Here is a 19,455-nt window from a genome sequence, read left to right on the forward strand (position 1 = left end):
TGCAAGTGTCTTTTTTCCAGAGAAAACAACCACAACATTGACAATCTACCCTTATAGTTTAAATCTTCCATCCCCTTAACCAGTTTATTTGCACGTCTCTTCACTCTCTCTAGTTCATTTATAAGGACCAGAGCCCAAAACTGTACTGCATACTCAAGGTGACGCCTTATTACAGGGACCTATAAGGAGGTTTGATGCACGCGACTATTTTGTCCAAATACATTAAAGTAAGCGGACATCCGAATAATTTTGGCACGCAAAAAATTTATTTCGCAGCAGTTTCGCAAAAACATTCGCAGGTGGTGGAATGTGGAAATTCGCTGCAAATCCATGCCTGGCGAATTAATTCGCCCATCGCTACTCTGCTGTGATTCTTCCAGTTTCGCACTATTTTGTTTAGCTTTATATTGTTCCCATTTAAGGTCTATGCATGCATGATAGAAGAAGACACAATCAGTGAGAACAAAAACAAAAAGATGGCAATGATGTAAGCATCTGTTAAGGGATTATATTTGTTCTAATAAAGTGTGTACAGTTTGCAAAGGAAACCATTTTGTATAAATAAGATACTTGAAGGCATTTCTGTGTCTTTATTTTTCAAGTGTAACACAAAGTATTGAAAACAGTTATTGTTAAATACAGTTAAAGATGTCAACAGCTATAGATGTCAATCTGTCATTTAGAAAGAACTTCTAACTAATAAAATTATCCAAAGTTTGGCCTTAGTCCCAGAGGAGAAAACAATTCCCAATTCATTGAGGAATCTTCCTCTAACCATACAAACCCAAATATTTTGCAGATGGGCCTGTCTAGCATTTTTGTACATGCTCCAAGCACGTTGACTGCTTTATTAATTCAAGAGACACACACTGTTGCCTTTTTTGGCCACATACCTAAAAAATAGACAAGCTACTGTGGACCCTGTGCCATAGTCAGTTAAATACTCCCACCACCTCCATACTATGATTTAACTGAGGTCAGTATATAGTCTCAGAATATAAATCTTTCCTGTGTTCATATGTAAATTACAACCCGTAATGTTATTGTATTGTTATTATATAACAGTCTAACTGGGTACTGATGTGTTTATTGAGGTAGCAAGTTTCAGTTATGACAAAACAAAACTTAACATACAGACCATTTCTCATAAGACTTAAGAATCTAATACAGTTATGGGACCTGTTATCCAGAATGCTCTGAGGAGGAGTGTTGGGGAAATAAAGTTTCTTTCTTCTTAACCACCATCCTCTGCTGGTCTGTGAAAGTGCACGCAACATTGGATACATACATGCTGGCATATGCCTGCTGTTGTATAATAGTGATCTACTGCCCAGCATAGGAATAATATAGTGAATAAAGTACCCCCTCTTGTAAAATATAAGGATATTATTAGTTACTGAGGAGTTTCATGACCATATAAAAACACGAGGCCGAAGGCCGAGTGTTTTTATACAGGTCATGGAACTCCGAGGTAACTTCTAATATCCTCATATTTTACAACTGGGGGTACTTTATTTATTATAATACACAAATTTTAGTGAGTCATGTGACAGAAATGACATCACTACTCACCGTTTATAACTGATGACATCACTACTCACCGTTTATAAGGATATAATTTACAGGATATTCATGGCTTTTGTGTATTATAATGAACTTCTGTACCACTTTGACAATTTGCAAAAATGTCCTCCTTCCATGATTGTTGCCTAGGGGTTGTTTGCAGTTGAAGCATTCTTTATTAGCTTTCAGTGCATCTAATCCAAAAGTGGTCCCCCTGAAAAGCATTTCCAGCCTATATGAAATCACAGGCCATGGGTCACCTACTACCCCCTCCCAGGGCTGCTCCTGCCATGAGGCAAGGTGAGAGTGTCCAGTTACCAGGGGCAACAAAAAGCCGTCTCTGGCAACATTAAGAGCCGAATTTTAATTTTTTAAAATGCAAATAAGGCTCTGCTAGTGCAGTAATCGCATTAGCATTCACTGCACTATAGCCCCCCTAGAGCGGAGCACTAGGGGGGCACGGCATTGGGGCTGCTGCCCCAGGCGGCAGCAGCCCCTGTAGCATCCCTGCCCCCTCCCCACCCTACAGGCCCCATGGCTGCAGGGTCTGCCCCCTCTATACACCACTGGTGTTATAAGTAACCCTGTAGTTTCATGGCCTGGCGAAAGCCACTAGGCTTGACACGCATTAAGTCACTTTGAAGTTCCATGCCCTATAAAAAAAAAGTCCACACACCAGTGAACAAAGTGCTTTTTTATAGGTCATGGAACTTCAAGGTGGTGCTTCAAAGATTTTAGTATTTATTAAAAGCAGGAGTGATATACATATAGACATAGACATTCTGTTTTATACACATGGCATATTTCTATAGTGTATGTCGTCTTCAGTTTGAATGGGAGTCTTTATTTCAGTGTCGACTGAACAAAAAAATGTGTTTGGAAGGTGAACAACCTCTTTAATACATTTGTATTTGAATTTTTACTGCCTTTTAAGACTTACATAGGGAAAAATATAAGCCCCATTTTAAAATATATAAGCAATAATGTACCCTCTAGTGTACAATATAAGGATAGTCACTTTAATACAAATCCCAGTTCTTTGTGTGCAATTCTGTGGTACTCTATCTGGGAACTCTGCTGCTCAGGAACACTTGTTCTCAAGTGTTCCTGAACACTGGGAACTCTGCTGTTCTCAAAAACACTTAAGAAAGGGGGTTGACCCCCCGAAAAGTTGTGTGGAGATTTCAATAAACCAAAAACAGTAAGCATATTTTGCAGTGTGGGTGCCATCATAAGTCACCCCAAAGTTCCATGACCATATAAAAGCACAAGTGCTTTTTGGAACTCTGAGGTGACCTCTAATATTCTTATATTTTACAGTAGTATATAATACACAGGTTTCAGACAGCTTCATCACCAAGCACCAATTATAATTGATGAGATAACTAAGCAACTATTTATAACATAATTTACAGGATATAGGATATAATACACAAGAGCCATGAATATCCTGTGACTTATATAGTGAATAAAGTACCCCCTCTTGTAAAATATAAGGATATTATGAGTTACCGAGGAGTTTCATGACCATATAAAAACACGAGGCCAAAGGCCGAGTGTTTTTATACAGGTCATGAAACTCCGAGGTAACTTCTAATATCCTCATATTTTAAAACTGAGGGTACTTTATTTATTATAATACAAAAATTTCAGTGAGTCATGTGACAGAAATGACATCAGAACTCACCGTTTATAACTGATGACATCAGAACTCACCGTTTATAAGGATATAATTTACAGGATATTCATAGCTTTTGTGTATTATATAATTATAACTGGTGCTTAGTGATGTCATCGGTTATTACAGTGCATAGTGATTTCTATTCCATGACTCACTGAAACATGCGTAATATAATTAATAATGTCCCCCCTGTTGTAAAATACCGAAGTCATCTTGGAGTTCCATGACCTGCTGAAGACTCCTTCTTTTATATGGACATCAACTCCTTGTCACTTTTAATATCCCTATATTTTACAACAGGGGTACATTAATTACTATGTAATGCCTTTGCACATTTCCGTAATAAATAAATTTGTATGTATGGTTATACTTTCTTTTCAAAAGTTTACATGGCTCTTTACAAGAACATAATAACTTCCAGACCTGCAGGTAAAAGGTTAAATACTGCTGCCCTGGATCTATAGTTGCACAGGAGTGGCACATGCACTGGGGCTGCTCGCAGTTCTTTGGTTTTTCTGTAACATGGGAAAATTAAACACAATGTAGAAACACCCTGGTTAGATATACAGAATTTCATAACTTGTTTGCTTCCCCAGTTCTCTTTGACTGGAACAGAATATTGTTGTAGGATTCCATCTGATTTCTGTAAGTACGCTTACCCTTACGTCATGGTTTCAGCAGTATCTGAGGCAAAGCTTTCTGAGGATTGGCTGGTAGCTAAGCAGTAATTTGAACTGCCTTTTGTACTCTGCTGATCCTGTCTGATTTGCTGCTACTGGTTCAGTGCCGGAGGTGCACTGGTGCTAGACACCTGCACCTTGTGTCTGTGTGTTCTCTCGTCATTGCTGTTTGTTTTATGGGGCTGTACTTTTCCTTCAGTAAATGCTGTGGAGTAGCAGGCTGATATGATTGAGAAAGTGGCTTGCTGATGCAGGAGAAGCTTGACAGATACTCGTGGCAACTCTTCTTCTAAAGTAAGACATCTGACTCGTATGGCTATACCTGAAGGATAGATGAGTGCTGCTGAGATTTAGTGAGAGAAATGCAAGAGACTTTTAGGACACTGCTTAATCAGTTTGGGACATGTCAGATATATAACAGTGAATGCTGAATACTGCTTATGTGCAGGCCATGATCCATGTTTCTGTAGATATGACTTCCTACTATATATAAGGATATTTCTGTTAATGATGGGGTTAGTGTTAGGGAGAAAAGAGCTGGATATTGTACTGGAACTGCCTTATATAGGTAATCGGGTAGGACATGCATATATTACCATTAATCATTGATTCTTGCCCATCCGTATATACTTTTTCTTGTGTGTCGCCCTTTAAATGGAGGTGTGAGTCCCCTAATGATATGGAGGATAATATTACAGACTAATAGAGGGTCCACCTTTGATGTGGATAGGGCATGGTAATATAAAGTGAAAACAGACGGCTGCCATTTGGTTTTACATAAACATTTCAATAAGAAAATCTAGCCGAAACGTGGTCATAATACATTTAGGTAAACAAAGTTTAATTGTGTACTGAAGATTTTCTTCCCATAAATAAGAAATGAGTGCTTTATTCTTCTCGCTCTCAAGACTATACCTGACAGTGCCTATATCCTTGCTGCTGTTGGTTACCTGTGAGAGTTGTATGTCACGGCTTATTCTTAGTTGGAGGACTGCCTGTGTTTTAACAACCCTTATTAGACTGGTAATTGCAGTCGCTTTGGGCATTCCCCCAGTGTAAGCAACAGCTTTATAAAATTGCTCCTTGTCTTTTATATTCAGTTCTATGCCACAGGTCATCTGCTTTGTAGAAATGATAATGCACAGAAAGCATAATTCTGAGAGCTAGAAGATTGCTGATTAATGGTTCTAATGACAAACCACCACTGTTACTGAGCTACACTTCTAGTCCATACACATCATTCTTTTTTTACTGGTTATTTATATTACTATATTTGTGTATATTTATTTGAGTAGTTTTGTGTGGGTTGCGTGGGTTTGGACTGAATTTTGGGCATTCATGATAGGTCGGTGCGGGTCACACTGGTGTACTACAGTATTGTAGTGGCTGCGTTTTCTGAGATATGCTTTTTGTGACTCGCACCACTGATCTGCGGGCATGGGTTGGGTGAGGGTTCTACAATGGAAACATTTTGCAGGTAAGGGTTGGGTGTGGGTTATGTTTTTGAGGGTTGAGTTTTTCCTGACCCGCACATCACTACTGCCCAGTGTGGGGCTGTCCTCTTGAGGATATGGTGAGGATTTGGCCTTCTAGTGAATCGTGTGGTCCTTAACCTGTCCACTGGCCTTACATGTTTCCTTCTATAATCATCATCATTTCTAAATGATACTGATTCTTTAAACCATATGCCGTACCTTGTTTGGGGAGGTACGCTAGTTTAACAGGTTTGTCCTTTAGATTTTTAGGTTTGTAGCATCTGTGCAGACCTTAGGTCAGTCCCTGAGGGAAGTGAATGTTCAGGTATTTTAAGACCGGTGTCCCAAAGTTCAACTTAGTAAATGCTGGCTCTAGACTTGGCGTATTAACACTTTCTCTGCAATCCAATTTTTTTTTAGACAAAAACTTTTTTCCATAACCAAAAGAATTAAGTCATGTTTATTGACACACAAGTGAAGTTGCACAGCCAATTTGAAGTACAGAAGATAAAGAACGATAAAGCCCCTAGTGCCCAAATATACCAATTTCTCTTGGTAATAATCTATAAAGCTATATTTGCCACCTCTAATTTGAAATTATGGCAAATTATCGCTAGCGTTCGTTCGCACCCTATAGCCAGGCGACTTTTCGCTCTGTTGAGTGGTCGTTAGTCTGCAAATTCACTAAGATCGAAATTTTACTGAACGTTACTTTTTCCAGAGTTTATTTTGCCACCTCAGACCAGGCAAACTGATAAAAATAAATCTTATGTCAGTAACATCATATCCTGTATGCTGGAAAATCATTAAAATTTAAAAAAAACGCTGGCGACTTTAGTTTTTTTAAAGCGGGATTGCCTTCATTGCCTTCAAAAGTCCAGACTATTAAAGATTTATGTATGAGGAATTTTTTAAAACTAATTTGAGGGGCATGCCAGATTTGTTTAAGAATGGGCTCTTGTCTAGGGCATTAGAGGATCTCTTCTGTCTTTATCATGGCTCATTGGACATGTGTTTTAAAAAGTGGCCCCTTCAAGCATTTGCACCAACATTACTATTAAAGATGTCCATACGACTTTTAGATACCCCCCACCCCATTCAAATTAACTGTTCATGCGCTAGGCAGAAATGAACGCTAGCAAAAATTCACTATGAAATGCTCACCCAGCCGAAGTAATGCTAGCAAAAATTTGCCATAGTTCGGCTGCTGAGACGCAACTTCGCATAGTACAGGTATGGGACCTGTTATCCAGAATGCTGGGACCTGGGGTTTTCTGGATAACAGATCTTTCTGTAATTTGGATCTTCATACCTTAAGTCAACTAGAAAATCATGTAAACCCAATAGGCTGGTTTTGCTTCCAATAAGGATTAATTATATCTTAGTTGGGATCAAGTACCAGCTACTGTTTTATTATTACAGAGAAAAAGGAAAATATTTTTAAAAATTTGGATTATTTGGATAAAATGGAGTCTATGTGAGACAGCCATTCCGTAATTCGGAGCTTTCTGGATATCAGTTTTCTGGATAAGGGATCCTATACCTGTAGTGCATTAGAGGTAACGAATTTGCACCTAGGGAAGTGGTGAAGAGTCTGTCAAAGTGGTCACTGGTGAAAATTTGCCCTTTCGTGAATTTGCCCTAAGGAGCGGATGGGAGATCATCAGTTCTGATGATGTGAACACAACCACACTATTGTGAAGTCACAGTTGGTGCTGCAAAATGCCTCAAACAAGGCAAGAAGTATAGAAACTTTCAATCATTGTTATAGACAGGGTTGCCACCAAGCTCATACATGCATGATAGATATCCTGTTGTTCTATGCAATGTCAAAAACAACTAGCCAAATGTTTTATTTAAGAGAAAGTTAATGGAAAATAGACACTGCTTATAAATAGCAGTTTATTTCCTCTAACACACCTCTTCCCCTGAACTGCATTTTCCAATACCTGTTGTTTCTTAATTACCCTGCAAAGCAATAAACAGATGACTTTGGACCATTGGATGAGATTATGCTGGTATAATATCTTCAAGTTTGTTTAACTTCGACCTGTAAAAAGCAATGTAGGCTGACAAGAAAATGGAAGACCTGTGTGGGGACTTTATTAGCCATTTAATAATTAACTGTTTTCATATTAACAGAGAACAAGAATATCTACAAAACTGCCAGTATAAAAGCCCTCGGCACATGAAACCCTTGAGCATATATATGAAATGGTGAATAGTAAATTGCAAACTTATTGGGTAAACAAAATATTATTTCACCGGCTGGTATACTGGTCTTTTCAACAGAGACATTTGTACATTTTGTTTTTGCTGAAAATGTTACATTTTGGGTAGTATGTATTGTGTTCAGAGAAGCATTTATATATATATAATACACAAAAGCCATGAATATCTTGTAAATTATATCCTTATAAACGGTGAGTAGTGATGTCATCAGTTATAAACGGTGAGTAGTGATGTAATTTCTGTCACATGACTCACTAAAATTTGTGTATTATAATAAATAAAGTACCCCCAGTTGTAAAATATGAGGATATTATAAGTTACGTCGGAGTTCCATGACCTGTATAAAAACACTCGGCCTTCGGCCTCGTGTTTTTATAGGGTCATGAAACTCCTCGGTAACTTATAATATCCTTATATTTTACAAGAGGGGGTACTTTATTCACTATATATTTATAAATATTCTCTTCAGAATCTACTGGAGAAAAATATTCTAAACCAATGACCTGGGCTGGACCATTATATGTTTTGAGAGGCATAGGGGAGAAAGTGTCACTATCTGCATTCAAGTTTATAGGAGAAGTTTGGAAACCAATTTCCGTTTCACAGTCTCATATATTATTTCAAGTACAAGTCAACAACACTAAAATCTTCCAATTTATAAGGCACTTTCCACCATGATCCCAGTCACTATCCTGGTCTGCTTGGGCAATGAACTGTGACAGCTCCATCTTATTAGTGTTCTCTGTGTGCTGCCATCATCTTAGCACAGGCAGGATAAATGTTCTGTTCGTTCAGAGACCCAACCGCAGCACTCAGAACCCTGGGAGCTTTGGCAATATGGCGCTGCTATGGCTCAATACAGACCAACAGATTTAGGGGCAAATTTACTAACACTAACGCTAACGCTAACGCTGGCGAAAATTCACCAGCGTGACGTCATTTTGCCACTTCGCCGGTTTACTAAGGGTCCCTGCCATCAATTTGCTAGCAAAGTAGACTCGCGGTACTTCGTTACCTTATGCCAGACGAAGTTGCACTCTGGCGAAGGGACATAACTACGCTAATTCACTAAGATGTGGATTTTTCTGAACGTTACCTCTTGCGCCAGAGTTTACTTTGCCAGCTCAGACCATCTGAAGTGCAATAGAGTAGATAGGAGTTTGTTCAAAAATAGTTGAAAATTTTCTAAGTCCCAAAAAACACTGGCGTCATTTACTTTTTACAGGGTGATAGGCTGAAAAAGATTGTAAATTTTTTTTGGGGTACCTCCTTCCCCCCTACATTTCCTAACATATGGCACCTAAACTATACAGTGACCACAGGTGTAGGGCAATATTATACCTCTATTTTATTTTATTAAGGTTCCCTGGCCTTGTGTAGTGTAATGTAATTGCTGCAACATATATATCCATTGTATTTTAACGTCACGCCGTTTGCTAATTAGGCATCGCTAGCGCAACTTCGAACTGTTTATCGTATTATCGCTGGTGCAACTTCGCTAGCTATCAGAACCCTGGATGCAACTTTGGATTTTCGTGAATTAGCGTTGTCCAGGCGAATCTACGCCTGCCGAAGTGTTTCGATTTCAGCAAAGCCGTCACTGGCGCAATTTCAGAGGCAAGTATATTTGCCCCTTAGTGTTTTTTTTTAAGAACATGCTTAATGGCCCAGGGAGACTGTGTTAGCAACTAGGGCTGACCTGGTACAAAATGTGTTATATATATTACTTTATGTTTCTAGGAATCAATATGCGATGCATGGCTTATTATAAGCAGTCATTTTAAGCACTTTGGTACTCATTTGCCAATTGCAAATCGAAAAGTGCAAATTATTGCTAATGCTATATGCATCCACCAGACCACTGCTTTCATTGTTGCAATAGTACTATACTAAACAAAGTTTAGTTTTAGGTTGCTATGGGTTACTTTGCAAAGGTTTTGCTAAATCAACAGGAGTGATTCCATATCTTACAGAACTTGCAGTCTAGGTGTGGTGCCTGAGGAGGTGCAGAGAGATTACAACTAATACTAACATTTGAACTGGAGATCCTTAAGGATTCAATATTAAAAATGTAGCCTTTCTATGAAACAGGAAAATGTTTAAGGAATTGACACATTTAACAAAGGAATGTGTCAGTTCTTCAGAATATGATTGACTACTTTTAACAGGTGAACACAATTCTGTTTAATTGGGTGTTAGAGCTTAGCGCTGAAAGATCTAATTGTTATTCCTCGATGCAACTAGTCTGCCACTTAAAATAACTAGTCCATGGATTTACATAATTTGTTGTTAGTGATGCTGATCATTGGGGTAAAAGTTAATATCCATTTTAATTAAAATGTATTGTATTGTACTTAACATATATTTCAGTTTATTACAGTTTTATCATTTTCTGGGAGAAAGTCATTCTTATGAAAACACGTTTTGTTTTTTCCAGTGCTGTATTTGGTAATATAATAAAAGTTGTAAAGTTTGCACTAAATCTGGGTAAGCCATAGCAACCAATCAGCAGGCAGAATTTAGGGGTCATCTGTATGAAATCAAACATCTACTTGGGTTACTAAACCTGGTGCAAATTTGGCAGTTTTTATTACATTACTCAGCTTGGTCATCTGTTAGGCAGGTGTAACGCAAAGCTGGAGATTATGATTTTGTCAATACTAAAGAAGAGTGTTGCCATGCAACCTGTTATTATGTGAACATGAATTTCAAATATCTGAAACTTTGCAAAGCAATTCTCACCTTTAATTAAATATATAAGGGCGTTGCATATAAGTCTTTGACATGAGAACAAGAAATACTTTAGTGATAGTTTAGCTTTAAGCACTAAACTACAGCCCTACAGGCAAAACACAGTTTGCATTCGTTTCAAAGCTCAGTCGATGCAAGCTTAGGAGAGGGTCATTTCTGAAGATGTCAGCACACTCTTGCTACACAGCTTGAGAAGGCTTCTAACTCTAACAAGGGCCTGGCCAGAAACCCATAGAAAATTGCCATTATAATATAATTATTTGCCATTTAGTTGTCAGGGGTTATTGGACTAAATATTTTTGCTTAGGTTTCTAAATTATCCCTAGAGTGGATCTGAATGAACTCCATCATTCCCATTCAGGGCTGCTATTATATACCCACTTAGTTTTGTACAGCTTGGCCCTGTTGAGACTCATTTAACATAGGCTTTTGGTGTCTTTGAAACAGTAGCTGTTCCCATCTCTAAGGTGACGGTGGGTCTGTGTCTGATTATGCAAGTGCATAGCTGTTTGATTTACTTTATATTGCAATGTGCTTATAAAAAAGTAATATGGTATTTTTTGTTTTACTATATTCAGGTAGTAAGTTAAAGCAGAGTCAGGAATGATTCATAAGGCATCAATTTAGATACTTGCCAGCAGCTAAGCCTGACTAGATCACACTTTACGCTGTCCAAATGATGAAATAATAGCAAAAAAGAATTTGCTAATAATTGCAAGAACCAGATTTATTGAGCTGTCCATCAACAGGCGTGCAAATACTGAGATTCAGAATGATGGTTTCATTATTAAAGAATTTCATTCTCCTGCAACTGACTTCATGATTCAGTGGATGAGCACATAGCTAAATGATAAATGGGCTCACCTTTAGCCTGAAAACACATGGGCTGTTCTTTCATATAGCAATTAACTGTACAATATCTGTCATGGGTTATCAATGCACCTGTGAATGTCCATGAGTATTCAGTTGATTATGTAGAAACTTACATACCAAAAATGAATGCTGTCTGAACAGGAGAAAGGGAGCTTGGCAATGGGCTCAGTACAGTTTGGGTAGTTGTCAAAACAGGGGTTCAAACTGGGGCTATCTTGCCTTGTACATCTGAGCATGGCTGGGATGGGTGGCCAGCATGGTGGGTGACCTGTTAAATCCTGTGACATTATGGGAAGCATTCTGGTGTTTTTTTCTATAACTGCAATTCTGCTGGTTTAGCTATAGCTGCAAATGAAACAGCAGTTTCATTAAGTTTAAAGCTGAAGTAAATCCTAAAAAGACAGTGGCTATAACTGCTTTATTTTATCTTCACTGCTTAAAGGCTGTGGTCACCTTGGGCTGGTTCAGAAGCCCAAAACATGATGTGTATCATTTCTATCCTACTCATTTTTAAGCTATAGTTTTTTGTTTGTTTGTTATTAAAGGTGTGTCCTTCACATTGGAAGGGGATGGATCTTGGTTAAAGGAGAAGGAAAGTCTGTTTGCACTTGGGGGTGCCAAATGTTAGGCACCCCCAAGTGATTGTATTGATTTACCTGAATCCCCGGGCCGGTGCTCCTATCTGCAGAAAACTGCACCGGCCAGGAGTTATACCAGTGAGCACCACTATTATATGATCAGTCACAAGACCAAACATTACCTATTCTTATCTTTAAGGCCACACCTCAAGATAGCAACAAGTACAGTGTAATGTTTTATACCTTGAAGCAATAAGTGATTCAGGGCTTGGCATGGTATCAGTTAAAGAGAGAGCATCATTAAGTTTAGTTCCTTTTTTTATAGTGCTATAAATTTTATAGCTCTTCCAGTTTATATAATAGTACATCATTCTCAGTTAAGTTTGTCTAGATTGGACTGTATATACATAAGTCTATACCTTGGCATATGTACCAGTCTGAAATGGAAGGTATACGCACAAATATATAAACCATGTGTTTATAAGAGTAAATCTCAACTCACTGTGGTTCTTATGGTTGTGGCCAGCACATCAAGTAGATGTTTGTGGGCCTGCCACTAAGAAAAATAAGCATGTTACTGATTGAGCTGTAAGTTGATGTCCTGTTCATATGATTAATTGCCACAAGTTATTTTTTATTAAAAGCTAACTACCCCAAAAAACAGTTTTTTTTTCTCCATAATGACATCAAATGTAATTTTAAGGTACTCATAAATATATATTCATTACAAATCTTCATACGTTTAATTAATATATATATATATATATATATATATATATAGATAGATAGATAGATAGATAGATAGATAGATAGATAGATAGATAGATAGATAGATAGATAGATAGATATAGATATATATATTTACTATTAAAAGCAGTATCTGTCTGTTTACAATTTCTGCACAATTAGTCTCACTCCTGAAACAAGGTAGCAGAAGCCAGTTGATTTAAGACCTGAAGGAGAACTGGCTTCAAGACTCAGATTCAGAGAACAGAAAGTTATACAAATATTAACTAATAACTTTAGAATTATTGGACAGGATATGATACTTAAATGTCAACTCAAAGTTAATGTACTCCCCAAGGCCTTATAGAATATACCCTCAAGCTTAGTTCAGTTTTAGCCATTATACATTTACTGATTTTCTCAGACTTTTAACTCTTTCATCTGTCATGGTACCTATGGATTGGAGGAAAATTGATGTAATGCCAATATTGAAGAGGGATTATAATCTCAGCCTGCTAGATATAGGCCAGTAACTTTGACATCTGTGATGGACAAGTGATATGAAGGTATGTTAAGGAATCATAATTAAAATAAGTTCTGGATAATGGCAAAATAATGAGCATAGAATTATGAAGAACACATTGTATCAAACAAAATTAATTGCGGAAGTTAGCAGCAAATTGGACAGTGGGGGTTACACTAGATGTAATTTATTATATTTTTCCAAAGTTTTAACTGGCTAAAGGATTGTGTACAGAGGATGGTTGTCAATGGTACAATGGCACATCTCTACTAGGAGTATGTTTTCTTGTGGGTTCTTCATTAGGTTCACTTTCTTTAAAAAAATTATGAATGAATGACTTAAGGGAGGGTATTGCATACCTCCCAAAATTTTGAAAATAGAAAGAGGGACAAAAAGATTAGCGTGGCAATTTTTTTTGACCATGCCCAAATTGTGGGCCCCACCCCCTAATTACCATGTCCATTTTACAAAATTTTATGAAAGCTTATGAACACATTTCTGTGGATTTTATGGGGTAAATTTATCAAAGAGTGAAGTTCCGCCACTAGAGTGAAATTCCGCAGCTCTCATTTCTATGGGATTTTGAAAGGCGTATTTATCAATGGGTGAAAGTGAAAGTTCACCCTTTGATAAATACGCCTATAAAAATCCCATAGAAATGAATGGAGAGTGGCGGAATTTCACTCTAGTGGCGGAACTTCACTATTAACTTCACTCTTTGATAAATATACCCCTATGTGTTATAACAGTTTTGCTAATGAAGGTGAATTGCCCTTTAAACTGTGTGTCTAAGTTCTCCCAAGAGACCTGCTTATCTTATATTCTTACAAAAGTATCTAAGTATCTATTCTGGGCTCTCTGCCAAAAGCCAATTAAGCTAGAAACTTTGTATCTTTTTCTGGCTGTTCAGTGCAGGAGATCAAAGAGAAAGTTAGACATTTCAGTAACAAACCCGGGACTGCAGGTTGAGCTGTCAAAATCGGGTATGGTATTGTAACAATATATCAATGTTTGCAGTTAACATGAAACTATGCAGCCCCATTAATTCTATCCCGGATGTGGAATTTTTTGGCAAATTCATGAAAAAGAAGGGCTTCTTGGATAATATACTTGGCTGTAGCAAGCAATGCCATGCAGCAGCTACATGTGCAAACAAGGTTTTGAGCTGTATTAATATATTTAGATTGTATTAATAGATTTGCAGAAGGAGAGGGTAAATTTTCCTCTTTGCAAAGCACTGGCAAGGCCTTATCTGTAATATGTTTTGGTCTCCAGTGCTTAAATGGGATATTATTGAAACCGAGAGAGTCCAAAGAAGGGCAACAAAGCTGGTAAAGGGTATGGAAAATCTCAGTTATGAAGAATATCTGGCCAAGTTGTGAAAGTTTAGAATAAAGAAGAGGCACGTATGGGAAGTTATAATAACTATGTATAAATATAAAAGGGGACCATACAGTAAACCCTCTGATGCTATACTGTATTAACCAATAGGTCCTTCCGGCAGAATCAAGGTCATACATTCTGATTAGAGAAGATTTAATAAATTAAACAAAAGAGTGGTTAAATAGCTCCACAAACCATAGCACATTGAAATGGGACCCCTGCTCTAGATGTTAAACATGAGCAGAAGCATAAATGTTTATCTGACTGCAGAGTGATAATCAATTGATTAAATAATGTATTGTCACAAATTATCATTATTACAATTACTTAAAATTATTATTCAATTCAGTGTCAATAGGCGTCATCTGAAGGTAGCATAAAATTGGCCTGATGTACATGATTTATATAAGATTGTTGTATTCTAGTAATGAAATGGTTTTGTTGAAAGTGTAAAAAACAGAAAACTACACTGGAAAAGGCTTGAATATACTGTGTGTTCTTTCAGATCAATGGTTCTATTATTATATCTGCCACATTTTCCTGATTGCATGATAAAGATGCAAGAGCGACTGGGACATTACTGGGGAGTTTAAGGAGTACTCGGAATATAAATGCAGTGGCACAACTACCAGGGGTACTTTGGGGCCTTGCGGGTCTAAATCTGGATTGGAGATTGTGTCTGGAGGGGGCCCAGCTGCAAGTCCTGCTGTCATGCCCCGCCAGTGATTGTTACTGTTCAAATGTCTAATAAAACCAGATTTCAAAGGATCTTATGTCACACTTTACACCTAACAATATACCTTTATACCAGTCATTGTACCAACAAAATTTACTAGTGTTCACCACATTTAATGGGGAATATAATAAAAATCACAATCGGTGTGCAAAATCACATTTTTGCGAATGTTTAGCGCTGCTCTCAATGTAAAATCATTTGCTGACAATGATTACATTGTTCATTATCGATGGAGTTTTGTTAAATAATTTGTCCCAAAAAGAGCTTTGTGATTGCAAAATTTTATTAGATACACTACGCATGTCCGCAAAATGCATTTGTTTGCAAACTTTGCGAGGAAGTCATTGAGGCCTGAAATCGGACAAAGAGAAAGCAAACAATGTAAGTTTGGGGCTTAAGTGATCGTAATAGTACTTTGCAATCTTGTTTTGCGCTAATAAAAGTTATTACATTCCCTCACTAGACTGACTTTCAGAATAGTGTACATGTAATGGCTCGCGCCAAACTGAACGTTTTGTTGCCTGCAATAAATCTTCGCTACCTCTGGTGACAAAATGTGCCTTGTTTCCTTCCCTGTGTCTAAAATTCAAATCGCCAGTGGTGAAACATATACGGCACAAAGTTACCTGAAGTTTCTTTGTCTGATTATTTCTTTACTTTTTTTTTATTTCTTTACTGACCTACTGTCTCTGTAGGGCAATATTTCTTTGCATTCCATGAGAAATATTTAATTCTACTCATCTGAAGAAGCAATGTGACAGCAAACACTGAAATTCAGATAGATCGTATAAAAATAATAGTATTCCGGAAAGGTCACATGATATAAAAATATAAAATAGAATATACATATATAAGGTATTAGCAATGTAATAATTTTCTATTAAAAAGAAGGTATTTACAAGCTATCTATTGATTGCATGTGACAATATTGTCAAACTCATTTAAGATTGCTAGTGCTTTTGGGCATTTAAAAGCTGCCGAAGTCTTTCTTTGTTACAAATGTTTTGACAAACTTTGGAAGATTGATGTGCTTATTTCCACACAAAACCCAGCGTGATAACTAAAGTCACGTCACATGGGGTTTCATTCAAGATTGCTGTGCCAAACAGCACAAGCAATCATAAATGGACCACCAGTTCAGCTCTATTTGGTCAGCAGATCTGTTCATTTGGCTAATCAAACTGATCTTTACATGTATGTAATTAGCAATGTAATCAATTTGTATACAAAAATAACAGGTTTTGCATGTGCTTTGCTATTGCTGGATTATTAAATGTATTTCTCAATACAGGGCTGCCCAATTCTCCAGCTCTCCAGCAGTGTACAATGCACCTTATATATCCATATACAGTACCTTCATTAGAAAAAAAGGGGGAACATTTAAGATATCTGCATTTAATAGATGTAACTCTTCTACTTCATTTATAGGTACGTGTGGATGTAATGCTTTTGTATGAAAAATTGTTCTATATTTATAAATTGTGAGAGATGTGCTGGACACAATCATTATTGTGTGTATTTTTCACCAGTGTTAAATTTGGTACATGGTTAGCTCCAGCGGTGTCTGTTGTTGCAGCAACAAGGCCGCATTTTTTTTGCCAGCTTAGGAAAAGCTGGATAAATGAGTCCCTGGCATGATTTGAGGAGAGCGCGCTGGGCCCTCTATTCCATACTCCATTTTGTGTTTTGCAGCTGCCCAGCTATAGGTAGCTGAAGAGGTATGTGCTTGCCCCCCACTTCATTGCTCTCTAGGCACGTGCCTCTTCTGCCTACCCGCGCCTGGCGACTAATCACCTCTTCTTCGGGGCGACAATCTCCCCGAACTGCCTTCCTCCTGCCTTCCGCCTGCTATAATGAAAAAACGTCTGCGCTAATGCACTCGCGGCTATTCGATTTCTGAAGTTTATTTAATTTCCCAACCATTGTTTACTTACCCAATACAATCTATATTCCATTATCTCTTAACAAATCCACCTCCAAGTGTTCCAAGGTCCATACTCCAGTACAGAAATATGCTTTTTATGTTATTTCTGAATATTTTTTGTACAGCAAGTTGTTTTTACTTTACCTTAGGTTATGTACTATTATATCCAAAAGTTTTCCAGCATTTTATCCAGATTTTAACTCCATGCCAGATGAAAGCTTTGAGCATGGGTAACAATGATCAAAAATGATAAATTGCAGGAAACATGTTTTTTTCTGTGGTGATAATAAGATTGCAAATTTGCCTAAAGTATACATAAGGGCGTGTGTTAGTCTGGTTGTTACAAACAAAAAGAAACTTTGAATCTTCAATATTGTGTGTATATGCCTATATATATTTATATAGATTTATATACAGAGATACATTAACATTTGCACATATCAAGATGGGACTAGTTTACAGGGATTCAGATGTAATGGATTAAGGGACATAAAATCACACCCCTTTGTGGACACTGAATGAGCACTTGCATTTGGGGTCCTGTTGCACTTTGCACCACCCGTGCAAGGTGCAGTAGTAGTTGGGAACAAGGCAATCCAATCCCTACTGTAGGGCCTTCCTCCAAATGCCTCTCACGAATACAACATTGCCAAACAAAGAAAGCACAGGTTTAATCTGGTGAGGATAAAGCTATGTCCACAGGCATTGATGGCTGGGCAGATTGCAAAGTAGAAAGATCCAGCTTTTACCTTTTTTTCACTTGAATCCTGCACCACCATCAGTAACTGAACCATATTATCTTATTTCAATGTATTTGTTAATTTCAGATCCACTTTGCTGTTTTGATATGTAGGGTTTCTGTGAGCAAGGAGTGCGGGCTTAACAATACTAGAAAATGAGAGCAAAGAGCATATTAGATACTGCAGGGAACAACACTGATATAATTTATCACCTATATTAGTAAGCCCCACTAATATATAAAAAACATAGAAATAGTGGTTCCCAAACGGGAGGGGAAGTTGGGGACAAGCTAATGGATTGGAGGCCCAGACTAAATGCACTCATAACAGGATTTATGGCTGAATATGTATAACCTTGAAATTATAGCAGGGTGAAGGTTAAGAACGTGTTTTCATATAAATGTAACTGTAGTTTGGGCTATTTGGAGTCTGAGAAATATACACATACACACAAACAAGACTTGAAAGCCCAAATAGAACATCAGAGTGGGAGCTTCTATGTGTCTCGCTCCATTTCAACTGTTCCCAGCACATAAAATAGATAACTGAGACAAGTAATACATCAGCTATCACTCAAATGAATAAGTGCAAAGAGTAAGGATTTTTTTTACAGTAAATTCCTAACATGAAACAAGGAAGATAAACAGCATTTCTACATATGCTAAATTACGCTTGAAAAATTACCCTTTGCAGATGTTCATGAGAGAGCTTTGAATCCATTAGTAGTTCACATAATTTGGATCAGTCCATGCATTCGATCAAATAGGTTATGTTTTTTCCATGAGACTGGGAAAAGCTGTACCCTTTAGCCCTATTCCAGTGATAGCATATCTGCAGTGTAATAGTGGAAGTCACTGGGATGACCGGATTAGATGGAAAAGCATGCTCAGGGAATTGTCTCAGAGACTGGATAGCCCAAAGCATCTAAAGAATGTTAATGGCATGCTTGAGTGGAGAGCTTCAGAGCCAAGCACGGCCAGCAACCCTCACTGACATCTCTTGTGAACCATGGAGTTTCATGGCAACAGCCTCTCAAGAATGATTTTTATTAATAAAAAGGGAGCAAGAGAGGTGCTCATGAATAAGCCTTTTGGCCACAGATTCCTTTCACACAGTGATGGGCATTAAACACAGTCTGCTTTTATGTGACTTTTTTTTTTTTTTTTACAGTAAGTTATGGGGACGGAAGCTATGCTGTAATTGAATTTTCTATGTTCTTTCTTCTTAATCTGAGTGGCATAAATGCTTCCTAAAACTATAAAGAAAAATTACACATTTTATTTTATAAAGTATCAAAATACTATAAGTGACAAAATCTTTGGAGGCACTTGAAACTATAGTTGCAAGTCTTTCAACAAAATTGTATGCAGTTAAGTCAAACAGGTGGATAGGATGGACTTGTAAGCACTACTACTACTACTTTTGTTGACCAATAACTAGCAAATTAACTATAGATGTTTGGGATCTGTTATCCAGAATGCTTGGGACCTGGGGCTTTCCGGATAAGGGATCTTTCTGTAATTTGGATCACAATGCCTTAAGTCTCTTGAAAATTATTCAAACATTAATTTAACCCAATAGGATTGTTTT

The 19,455-nt window shown here is 37.5% G+C and overlaps 1 protein-coding gene across 1 annotated transcript in view; it reads left to right on the top strand.

Moving 5' to 3' along the window:
• Positions 1–4,048: 4,048 nt before the first annotated feature.
• The window catches only part of shroom3.L (shroom family member 3 L homeolog), a 113,249-nt gene continuing 97,842 nt past the window's right edge, over positions 4,049–19,455 (top strand). Inside the window, exon 1 of the mRNA XM_041582563.1 lies at positions 4,049–4,218. The gene's annotated coding sequence lies outside the window, so the exon portion shown is untranslated. The remainder of the gene's footprint in view (positions 4,219–19,455) is intronic.

Source organism: Xenopus laevis, chromosome 1L (assembly GCF_017654675.1).
Source record: "Xenopus laevis strain J_2021 chromosome 1L, Xenopus_laevis_v10.1, whole genome shotgun sequence".
NCBI lineage: Eukaryota > Metazoa > Chordata > Amphibia > Anura > Pipidae > Xenopus > Xenopus laevis.